The 11367-nt window shown below is 39.6% G+C and overlaps 1 protein-coding gene across 1 annotated transcript in view; it reads right to left on the minus strand.

The window, feature by feature from the left end:
* hapln1b (hyaluronan and proteoglycan link protein 1b) overlaps positions 1–9402 on the minus strand; it is a 36944-nt gene extending 27542 nt beyond the window's left edge. The window contains exon 1 of the mRNA XM_075455298.1: positions 9234–9402. The gene's annotated coding sequence lies outside the window, so the exon portion shown is untranslated. The remainder of the gene's footprint in view (positions 1–9233) is intronic.
* Positions 9403–11367: the final 1965 nt, after the last annotated feature.

Consider the following 11367-nt stretch of genomic DNA (forward strand, 5'->3'; position numbering starts at 1 on the left):
CATGATACTGAGCACTGTTATGTTTCTGTTCAGAGATATAGGTCAGAGATTTTTGTTAAGATAAATATAAACCATGTAATAAAGCACTACTTTGTAGATTTCTAAGCATATAGGCCTACCCATAAGCAGTGCAGTGCAGCTGGATGTCTCAAAGGTAGTTTATTACTCATCGAATGATGTTTAAGGATTAGATTGACTCATTAAGTCACTTACCAACATCAAGGCAACCTGGTTTAGGATACTTTTTGACAAAAAGTAGTGAAATAGGATGGATTTTGAATTTAACATCACACTAAACAGCTTCTTATAAAACACAAAGATGTGATAACACAACAGGCCAAATCAGGTAGACGGGTTGTGTAGATAGTGGCTGACTCTTTTAATGTGCTGCTATCTTAGCTGCAATCCTACTGTTGGTCAGAGCTCTGGACAACATTTCAGGTCACCCAGCTGACACCAGTTCTCCTGTTGAATAGATAAAAGTTGACCCCCAGCCACTACAGAGTGTCATAAATCATCACCTTTCTTATTAAAGTCCAGGTAAATATAAATACACTATATTGCCAAAAGTATTCGCTCATCTGCCTTTACACGCATATGACCTTAAGTGACATCCCATTCTTAATCCATAGGGTTTAATATGGCGTCGGCCCACCTTTTGCAGCTGTAACAACTTCAACTCTTCTGGGAAAGCTCTCCACAAGTTTTAGGAGTGTGTTTATGGGAATTTGTGACCATTCTTCAAGAAGTGCATTTGTGAGCTCAGACACTGATGTTGGACAAGAAGGCCTGGCTCGCAGTCTCTGCTCTAATTCATCCCAAAGGTGTTCTATCGGGTAGAGGTCGGGACTGTGCAGGCCAGTCAAGTTCTTCCACACCAAACTCGCTCATACATGTCTTTATGGACTGTGCTTTGTGCACTGGTGCGCAGTCATGTTGGAACAGGAAGGGGCCATCTCCAAACTGTTTCCACAAAGTTGGGAGCATGAAATTGTGGTATGTGGTATGAACTCTTGGTATGCTGAAGCATTCAAAGTTCCTTTCACTGGAACTAAGGGGCCAAGCCCAGCTACTGAAAAACAACCCCACACCATAATCCCTCTTCCACCAATCTTTCTACTTGGCACAATGCAGTCAGACAAGTACCGTTCTACTGGCAACCGCCAAACCCAGACTCATCCATAAGATTGCCAGATGGAGAAGCGTGATTCATCACTCCAGAGAACGCATCTCCACTGCTCTAGAGTCCAGTGCAGAGGTGTCAAGTAACGAAGTACAAATACTTCGTTACCTTACTTTTTATTTTATTTTTGGGTATCTATACTTTGCTGGAGTAATTATTTTTCAGACAACTTTTTACTTCTACTCCTTACATTTTCAAAACAGCCTCGTTACTCGTATTTAATTTCGGCCTGGGTTTTTTTCATCGTTCAAAAACATAGAGTGAATTTGATTGTGATTGGATGAGAAGTATAAACATATACCATTCCAACACACGATTGGTCTGTATGCGATCAATCGCCCCTGCACGTTACAAATCACGTCATACGCAAGCAAGCTTCGAAGCAGTGGTTCTATGGAATTGTAGTTCAGGGTCTGAAGCACATATCGAAGCTTCAGCTCCGCTGCCATCACAACTGCTTCGTCCCCCTGCCAGGCTCACCTGCTCCATTTCGGATATGTCCCATCCAGGGGTCGTGTTTACCGAATATTTTTACCGAATCTGAAGGCCATCTGTCATTTTGACAGATTGCAATTCACACCCATGACCACTTGGTGGCGAGTGAGCATATTAATTAGCTATTGTCTCTCTTGATGCATGACCTCATTGGCTTCCCTCGTTCAGAGAACGACTTCTCATATCACATAATCACTTCACTTGGAGAAATGTTACCTGATTTCAAAACTTTGTCTGAAGTGACACTTGTAATTCCAGTCTCCAGTGTTGCAGCAGAGCAGGATTCAGACGATATCAAAACAGCTATGAGAAATCGTTTGTCCGAGGCAAAACCAAAACCTCATGACAATAGCCTGTGCAGCAATACCACTTGAGACATTTGATTACACACAAGCGGGCACGCAATTCAAGTCCATGCGGACCAGGAGGAAGGTGTGAGACTGTGCGTTCAGGCCACAGCAGGTGAACAGTTCATATTTTAAGTGCAATCGTTTAATTTCATTGATCGTAGCTAATGGGGCCACAATCAGTGTTTTTGTCTGCTATAAATCTGCTTGATGTGTGATGGCGCAGTGTGGATTCTCTGTTCAGCTTGTTCGGACTGAATATTAATTAACACATTGAATACCGGCGGTGTTTACGGAATTATGTCGTAGAATCCCAGCGTTCTAAACCATTTTTTGACGTTTTTTGTACAGTCACAGCATATTATGTGATAGGGCCACTGAAACATGTTATGGCTCGTTTGAAAGCTGAGACTTTAAACTCTTTGTGGGTCAAAACTGCGTGTCTCTAGGTGCCGCCATTAGCGAGCTATCCTTAGCTAAACCAAGGCGGGTGTCCACCAAAATCAATAACAAACTGAGATATCGGGGCTTTTGTGAAACGTGCGCTCTTTCAGCCTGTCGCACTTTGGATACTTACATATCCGGGTCAGAGGATTTGCGTCGTGTCCTTGTGTCAAAGGAGTTTACATGTTCATAAAACCACCAAGTAGGTGGAGGGATTCTAAGAATGTATAGATTCAGAATCCATAAAAAAAACGTAAAAACGTATTTTTACCATGTGGGAGCCAACGCATGGGCAGTAAAAACGTAGTTTTACGTGACTTGGGAGTCAATGTGTTAAAAATGAATGAAAATTCAATGTTATTGAATATGTCATTATTATCACCAGACAAATACAACTTGGAACAAGACCATTTAAACTTCAGTACTTGTAGTTTATATAATTTTTAAAATTAAAGTGAGGGGTAAGGGTCAAGGCTAACAGGGCTTTTCCACAGCTGGCTGCTCTCAGTTTGATGGGAAATGATGCAGTAAAGATGCTCTATTCAGCATCTTTGTACCAGAGTTGGAACAAGTTTCAGCAGCTGTAGCACAACCTGCTCTGGAAAAGTCAACCCTGCCAACAGCGGTTTTTAAAATCTTGTATGTATTTGCATGCGGGTGGGGTTAGAAGAAATGGGTGGGGTATTTACTGTACACACAGCCTGAGGTATTTATAAATCCTTTCATTAATTTCCTCATTGCACAGCAAGTATATTTTCCTCAGTGGCTGACAAGGTGGGTTCAAACCAGTCCACGGGAGTTTTTATTAGACGTCACCATCACGCCACTGTGGCAGCTACAAAGAGTCCTCAGTGTGCTGTACGCTGAGGCTGTGACAGAAGGGTTTACTGACCTCAGAAGGTGCGGGACAGCCAGCCATGTTTAATAAGTCACTTCTTCACAGATTTGTCTAAATTCGGTACAATAGATGGATTACACCCCCTCGTGTCCAACATAAAGAAATACATTTCTTTAGAAATTAAAGTGGGTGATGAATTCTTTACGGACGGATGATGAAAGTTTTATGGAGAAAACATTTAGAGCATCACCGTCATCAAAAATGCAAGAGGACAAAATCAGTTTTTAGCTTGTTTGCTAATTCATTTCTCCAGCTTCCTGCCTTACAGTGCAGTCTCTTTCAATCAAAAATTTAATTTGTACTCAAGGAAAATTCTAGAAGAGACTTTTGTGCACATATAGAGACCATGGATAATCCCTAACTCAGATACAAACAACGTAGTATGTGGAAAATAGGCATGAGGACTAAAACATCCATTTGGAGAGCTCTGTTTGGCATTCTCAGGTCGGGGTCCCTAACCACCGGAACATTGAAAAACAAAAGATAAATAAATGAAAAACCTGAAATGTTCATACAACACCAAATGCTTAATATGGCGTTAAACCCAATGAGCACCAGCAGGGATTTCAATGTTTCATGTAGTTGTAGCCTTATTTGGTCTTGAATATCTCTTTCTAAACTTCGTCCACTTTTAACACAAGTAGTTTAATTCTTAATCAGCAATAAATGTGTCAGATTCACAACTGAAGTTGGTTGAACACCAACCTGGATTTGAACACTGACCTTTGGTTGAAAATGAATTAATTTTAATGAATTAATTAATTTGCGGTCACATAGTCATAAAGTCCCAGTCATAAAGTCTCATATTAATATTATATGGATCTTCACATGCTTTTTGCTGACTATAAGATGCCCCTGACACTTTATAAATGTTATTGTCCTGTTATTCCAGATATTGAAGGCATTGCCAAAAGCTTTGGTGTTATTTTCAACTCAAAACATTGCTTCAATCATGTTTTTTCCAAATGCGATATCTCAGAAATTAGAGTGATTTTAACTTGTACGAGGAAATGTATACGTGCAGTTTTTCTCCAATGCCTGGACTATTGCAAAACCTTGTTTGCTTCCCATGAGTTCAAAAACTGGTTGATCTCCTTGCATTGGTTACCAGTTTCTTTCAGATTCTTGTTTAAAATCCAGCTCATGACACACAAACCAAAGTACATTAGTGAAAGTTTAATTCAGTACCACAGAGAAAGGTGTCTTAGATTTGATGGCGTGAGGTCCACAGTGGTTCAGTTTAAGGTTGAGGGGTCCTTCAGCTTCCAGTTATTATCGGATCAACTAAAATTCTGTCGGCTTTTAAATTCTTTCTTAAAAAGCACTTTTACAAGCTTCTCAGCTTACTAATATATTTTATTTTCTTATGCATCTGTTTTTCCTAATTGTTTCAGCTCTTCTAGCTTTTTTCAATAGCCTTATGAACATGTCTGGTTATCCAAAACAACTTTTTTTGGAGATAACAGAGAAAAGTTAAAGTGACATTTCACCACTTACAGTCACACTGCTTTTACTTGAGTTCCTTCCCAATCTGAAAGACAGCAACAAAGCCCTTCATTGCTTTTCTTCACCTCTGTGAGGACTTTAAAATAATTGTCCTTGTTTTGCTGACAGTCTCAACCCTTAACCCTCCTCATACCTCTCACCTCTCTCCTCACCCCCGACAGAACACAGATAGTAATTTACAGCTCCCCCATCTCTGTTAACTCCCTGCCACGACCCAGAGCAGAGCCATACACTTAATCTACTTCGTCCTCCCGACATGCTGCTCTATTTCAGACAACAGAGCTGGATATGTAAGGTTACATCTCCTCTTTGTAAGAGATATCAAAGAGTCAACAGTTAAAGGCATAGATCAAAGTGCAGTGCTGGTTATTACCCAAGGGTTACATGTCGGTTCATCTCCTTTGTTTTTAAATAGTTAAAACGAGGGTAGAATTAATTCAAAATGTATTTAAAATAATGTTTAAATACTTGTGGTGTACTTGGTGTTGATGTATATGACAATTATTTTTAATTGTCACTTAAAACTCAGAGATATTGTCTTCAGATGTAAGAGGGTGTCAGGAGTTAATCTTTTTCAAGTATTTTCAAAGTTGTTGAGTGTATAGGAGGCATAACTTCCAACTGACAGGAACAACTCTGTTATTAATAAAACAATCCATTCAGAGGGCAGGTGGTTTCATTGCCTTCAACTTTGCTTTAGGTCCAAACTTCAAAATATACACTTGGACAACTTTGTAAAAGGAAAAGTAACTGAACTTTTTCATCAATACTCGTTACCTTTTATTTCTACAACACCATAAAATATCTCAGTTGAGTCCCAGAGTCCTCAGCACACATGATGAGAACAAAGCAATTTGCACTCCGATTGGTTGGTTTGATTTGTAATTGATTCATCATCTTCCAATCAGTTTGAGGTATAAAAAACTAAAGTCTAAATTCAAAATCAGAACTTCAGAGACAAACACAGTGTGGAAAATTTGAGCGCTGACTTTTAAACAAAGTTGTATCATAAATGCACCTCTATTTCCTGGGTGTCTTTAACATTTCTACAGATACAAATCTTTCTATACATGCACAGATTATTTTTGGCACATGCACAAACTTGAGTTTCTCAAGAATATTTATTTCACTGGGTGACAAAGCTTGATTTACATTTACTAACTCCAGTTCAAAATATTATCGAATGATTTGAGCCCAGATGTACCTCAGCACTACAGTTACAATCCAATCCAATATTACCACTAACTCAGAAAACATTACAGACTGTACACAGTTTCAGTCTGGTTTTACTTGGTAACAAAAACATAAACAGTTCATTTAAGCTGTGTATCTTCGTGTTCAGTAAAGTCCACAGTGGATTCGCTTGTGGTTCCTCTGAATGGGAGTTAGCACAGTCTAAAAAACAACCTTAACTTTCAGTAAAAGCTTTTTTTTCCCCTTTATTTATCATGGTGCTAAATAGAGAAAATCCTTATGAACACAAATATTGTAAATAAGGCATGCAGACAAACAATCACACACAGACTATTTAGGGAGAAGGTTTCAAACACATTAATCAACACAACAGAAACTTGCTATTCACAGGCAAAGAAGGGCCACATATTCCTGCACACAACAACAAAAAACCCACACACACACCCAAACTCATTTAACCTGTTGTTTCCTGATCACCACTAATTCACGCTAACTGAGGCTGACCGTGCATGTGTGTGTGAGAGTCTCTGCAGAGAATAACACCCCCTTTTCATTTGGGGGGTTGACACTGGCCTCAGACTGTGTGAATGTGTGTGTGTGCTGGGTGGGTGCAGGGGTAATGGGTGGGGGTCAGGGTGGAGCCGCCAAGTCTAAGCCAGCACACAGAGAGGGGTTGTTGGGCCGACAGTCGCTCACAGCCATGATGCTTTAAGCTCTAAATCACTTCGCCTCTTTCTGCACAACATGGTCGACCACAACTATGACAAGTCTCACAAATATGATCGTCTGCATCGTTGGACGTAACCATCAGTTTACAGAGCAGTGAAGCAGCTTCACACTCCAGCTATTTGTGCTCTGACAGGGGATTCCTCTCAAAACAAACCTATCGGTTAATCAATCAAATCTGAATAGGTCATTGAAACAATCCTGAAACTTCCCTTTGTTTCAAAGCTGCAGGAAGAGTTGGCTGTTTGCACAATTACAGCATAGGTTTTTGCACCTGATCTGTCAGTAGACCCTCAATTTGGAGACAGGGTTATTCAACTGAGCAACTGATGATATTTAACACACAACACAGCAGGTTATGAACCAAGTGGGGTGTGAAACAGCTTATAAGTGACCTGCATCTCTCAGGTCCTTTGGCAGGTCTTTGCTGGATTTTTTCCTCTTTCTTAAGGACATCACTTTCAGATACTGTTCATCCGCTGTGGATAGTTTTTTAGGCCTGACCCTTCTTCTTTTGTCTTCCACTTGTCCAGTTCCATCAAATGTTTTAAGGACACACTGCACACCATGCTGAGATATGCCAAGTTTTCAGCTAATAGCACTTTGGGAATCACCTTGTTTCTGCAAAAATACTATTTTCTCTGTCAAACTGTGTTATCTTTGGTGTTTTTCATGGATGCAACTAAAAAACTTGGGAACAAATTATGTGTCTTTGTGACAGACTGCTGGTAACAAAGTGCCTAAAGAACCAATTTAAAATGGCTTCTTTGCTAAGTTGTCTGTTATGTGTCGACACAACATTGGTTCATCCCTTGAGTTAGGAGCCTTTTTTCTGCTTGAATAATTCATAGGTCAGAGTTAAGTGGCTTAACAAAGAAATAAGACATTCCTCTGAAAATGATCAGGTACAAGGACTGGACTGAAAATGAGTGAAAAAGCGGAAAATGTCCAAAGAAAAACTCTGAAAGACCTTCAGAAAGCCTGGAGAACTATAAAGTTCTTTACTTCTTTACACTTTAAAGATTACAGGAAAGTCTGGCTGCTTTGAGGCAAAATATAGTTTGTTATGTTTCCTGACAGTTTTGGGAACTTTGATGGGACTGGGTTGGAATAATACACATATATCAGCAATGAGGTCATCAACTTAAAATACATGAAAATATGAAAATACTTAAAATACATATTGATATTTGGAATGATAATGAAGCATGTTGTTTCTGTAACTCAACATTAGTTTATCATGTCAACCACATTCGGTTTGAGACGTGTACAAATTTCAAAAGCTTAATAATACTCCAGATATGTCCATTACCAATTCTAGAACTTTAATTTCTCCAGTAATAAAAGCCTCAACAATCCGCAGCATAGATTTAGTTGTTGGTCTGACAACAGATAAAACCTCCACTCTGCTGTTGCGGGGTTTGGAAACAATACTGAAGAAAAAGCTAGAACCATCCTGAAACTTCCTGAAGCACCTCCACACAGGAACCCTGTGCAGTAAAACTATCTATGATTCTCTGCTGCTTCCTCTGGGAGTTCCTGTTTTCAAGGAAAAATTTGCACATATGTTTGGTCCATATAAGTGATATAAATGCAAAATGTCGATCTGCAAAGTAGCTGAGATAAATAGTTGAGTACAGATATAAAGTGCTCTTCTACTAAAGCACTAAAGCACTGATTCGGTCACATTCTCCAAGAAGGAAAAAGTAACACAAAGGGGGCCCCACAGTGCTTGCATGAGTCCGCCCCTGCGTGCACGGAGAGTAACAAGGTGGTGGAAACATCCACGTGAGTGGCTCCTTGTGAATCAGACTCAGCTAAAATAAGCAGCTGATGCAAACAAAGTGACTCGTTTTGAGGAAGGAAACAAACCGATTCCACAGAAGATGTTCCACATTTATTTAATGTCCCCAGATCACAAACCCTGTGCTGCAAACATCCTGGTCTGAACAAGACCGTGTTACTAAAGATATATATATATAGAAAAAAAAAACATCTCAGGCATGTGTAAGTTCAAGTATGATCAGTAAAGGTTAACTTAATCAAATCGTTTTTAACCTTTAACTGGTTTAAACTTTTTAATGTGAATCATCACAGTGAATCTCCCTGTTAGAGCAGGTTGTGTTACTCTTTTTATATTCAGGGAAAAATGAGAGAATCAGTTTTTAATTATATTTGAGCAAATAGAACAAAGTTACTCTCATCTGAATGGTTGAAAAGCCCTGTTAACTGATTGGTTATACAGTTAAAATGTATTTATTTTTCTTTTTAATAAAGCACCTTGAGTTGATTGTTTATCACCTTCAGGAAGGTTTTCTGACATCTTCCATCTTGTCTCATAACCGTTGTTAAAAACAAGAACAGTTTAGGTTCCAAAAAGCAGTTGAATCATCACCTCCCAAAGCTGAATCAGATTAATGAAGAAATAAACGCACTTTACCTCGTTGCGTTGCGGCTGGAAGTTACAGCTCTCCTCCGACAGAGTCGACAACTGAGGCGCAAAAACGGCGGCACACGTCAAGGTAGCAGAAACAGGCGGTGCGGATGTTTCCTCGGTCGTCTGACGGGTCCAATAGAGGTTACACAGCGCGTGTGTGACTTATTGTGACACGCAGGGATGAGACACCACCGAGGCGCGTGCAGGTGAAAAGAGAGGGAGGTCCCCGGGCTGGCAAGAGAGACCAAACTGTGAAAGCAGCGCGCGTCACTGTTTGTCTCAGTTTTAGCACTTTCTGTAGTGGAAATCCACGCAGCGAGACCTGGATCTGCATTCTGTTTGGTGATGGATCTTCACTCTTTTCAGTGAAAGACTCAAACAAGGGAGATACCATATGTTGCTCAATGAGCGGTGATAAATTGATTTAGAGTTCTTCCTCCCAGTTTTCTCGGACCCAGGGCCGTTTCTTGCTATTCATGGGTACCAGGGACGTCAATTCGACGAGACCGCCGCCATATTCGTGTCCCATTTGACAGTTTTCCTCAGTTTCGCTATGGCTGTACACACCACACTTGAACACTTGTGTCTGTGCTTGTCCTGTTGGATCTCAGTGCTGCATTTGATACGGTCGATCACAGTATCTCATTAAAGAGACTTGAACATGTTATCGGAATTAAAGGAACTACATTAGGCTGGTTTAAGTCATATTTATCTGATAGATTTCAGTTTCTTCTTGTAAATGAAGAATCTTCCTCACACACCAGAGTAAGTCATGGAGTTCCTCAGGGTTCTGTGCTTGGACCGATTCTTTTCACTTTATACATGCTTCCATTAGGTAACATTATTAGACAGCATGGCATAAATTTCCATTGCTATGCTGATGATACCCAGTTGTACTTATCTATAAAACCAGATGAACCCAATAGGTTGGTCAGATTACAAGCATGTCTTAAAGACATAAAGACCTGGATGACTCAGAATTGTCTGCTTCTAAATTCATACAAAACTGAAGTCGTTATCTTTGGACCTGAGCGCTTCAGGGAGAGATTGTCTAGCTATATAGTTACTCTAGATGGTATTTCATTGGCTTCTAGTTCTACAGTGAGGATCCTTGGAGTTATTTTTGACCAGAATTTATCATTTGACTCGCATATAAAACAGGTTTCTAGGACTGCCTTCTTTCATCTTCGTAATATTGTTAAAATCAGGAACATCTTGTCTCAGAGTGATGCAGAAAAAATAGTCCATGCATTTGTTACTTCAAGATTGGACTACTGTAATTCTTTATTGTTGGGCTGTCCCACATATTCTCTGAAAAGCCTTCAGTTGATCCAAAATGCTGCAGCCAGAGTTCTGATGAGAACTAACAGGAGAGATCATATTTCTGTCATGTCTTTGGGGTTTTACCACGTTTTAGTTTCTGCTTAAGTTCTTAGTTTTCGCATGTTTTAGGTTCAGGTCTTGTTTTTAGTTTTTTCCATGCCCTGCCATCAGCCTCACGTCCCTCACCTGTGTATTCCCCATCAGCTGCACTCTATCCCTAATCACCCTCCACAGTATTTACTTTCCAGGTTCCCTCATTATTTTGTCAGATCCTTAACCGTTGTCCATGGTCCATGTCACAGTAAGCTTGTATTTATCCATGCCAAGTCAAGTCTTTTGTTTTTTCTCATAGTCTTGTTTTGTTCACAGTCTCGTTAAGATTTTTGATATCCGGCTAAGCCGCGATTTTTGTTAAAACCTTTTTGTGAAAAATAAATCAAGTTTTGTTCTACAAGGATCTGCATCCGCATTGTAGCGTTGACACGTTATTAATTAATATTTACCTCAAAAATAGCAGGGGCACCACCTACCTACAATCTTTTACGTTACAGTCAGGTAGGAAACTGTTACAATCTTACGATCCTGGTATATTAAATTATTAATTAATTAATACTCGATCTCATTAATTAATTAATACTCAATCCCATTAATTCATTAATAATCAGTCTCATTCTGATTCGTAGTTCTGTTTGAAGTGATAGTCGGCTTTAGTAACTGTCCGTGACGCTCTTAAATGGAGTAATACAAACATTTATTCAACATTGCACAGGTATATAGGTGTATAAACAATTGATAAAGAGACAGAAATTAGAAT

This window comes from Odontesthes bonariensis, chromosome 22 (assembly GCF_027942865.1).
Source record: "Odontesthes bonariensis isolate fOdoBon6 chromosome 22, fOdoBon6.hap1, whole genome shotgun sequence".
NCBI classification, from domain to species: Eukaryota; Metazoa; Chordata; class Actinopteri; order Atheriniformes; family Atherinopsidae; genus Odontesthes; species Odontesthes bonariensis.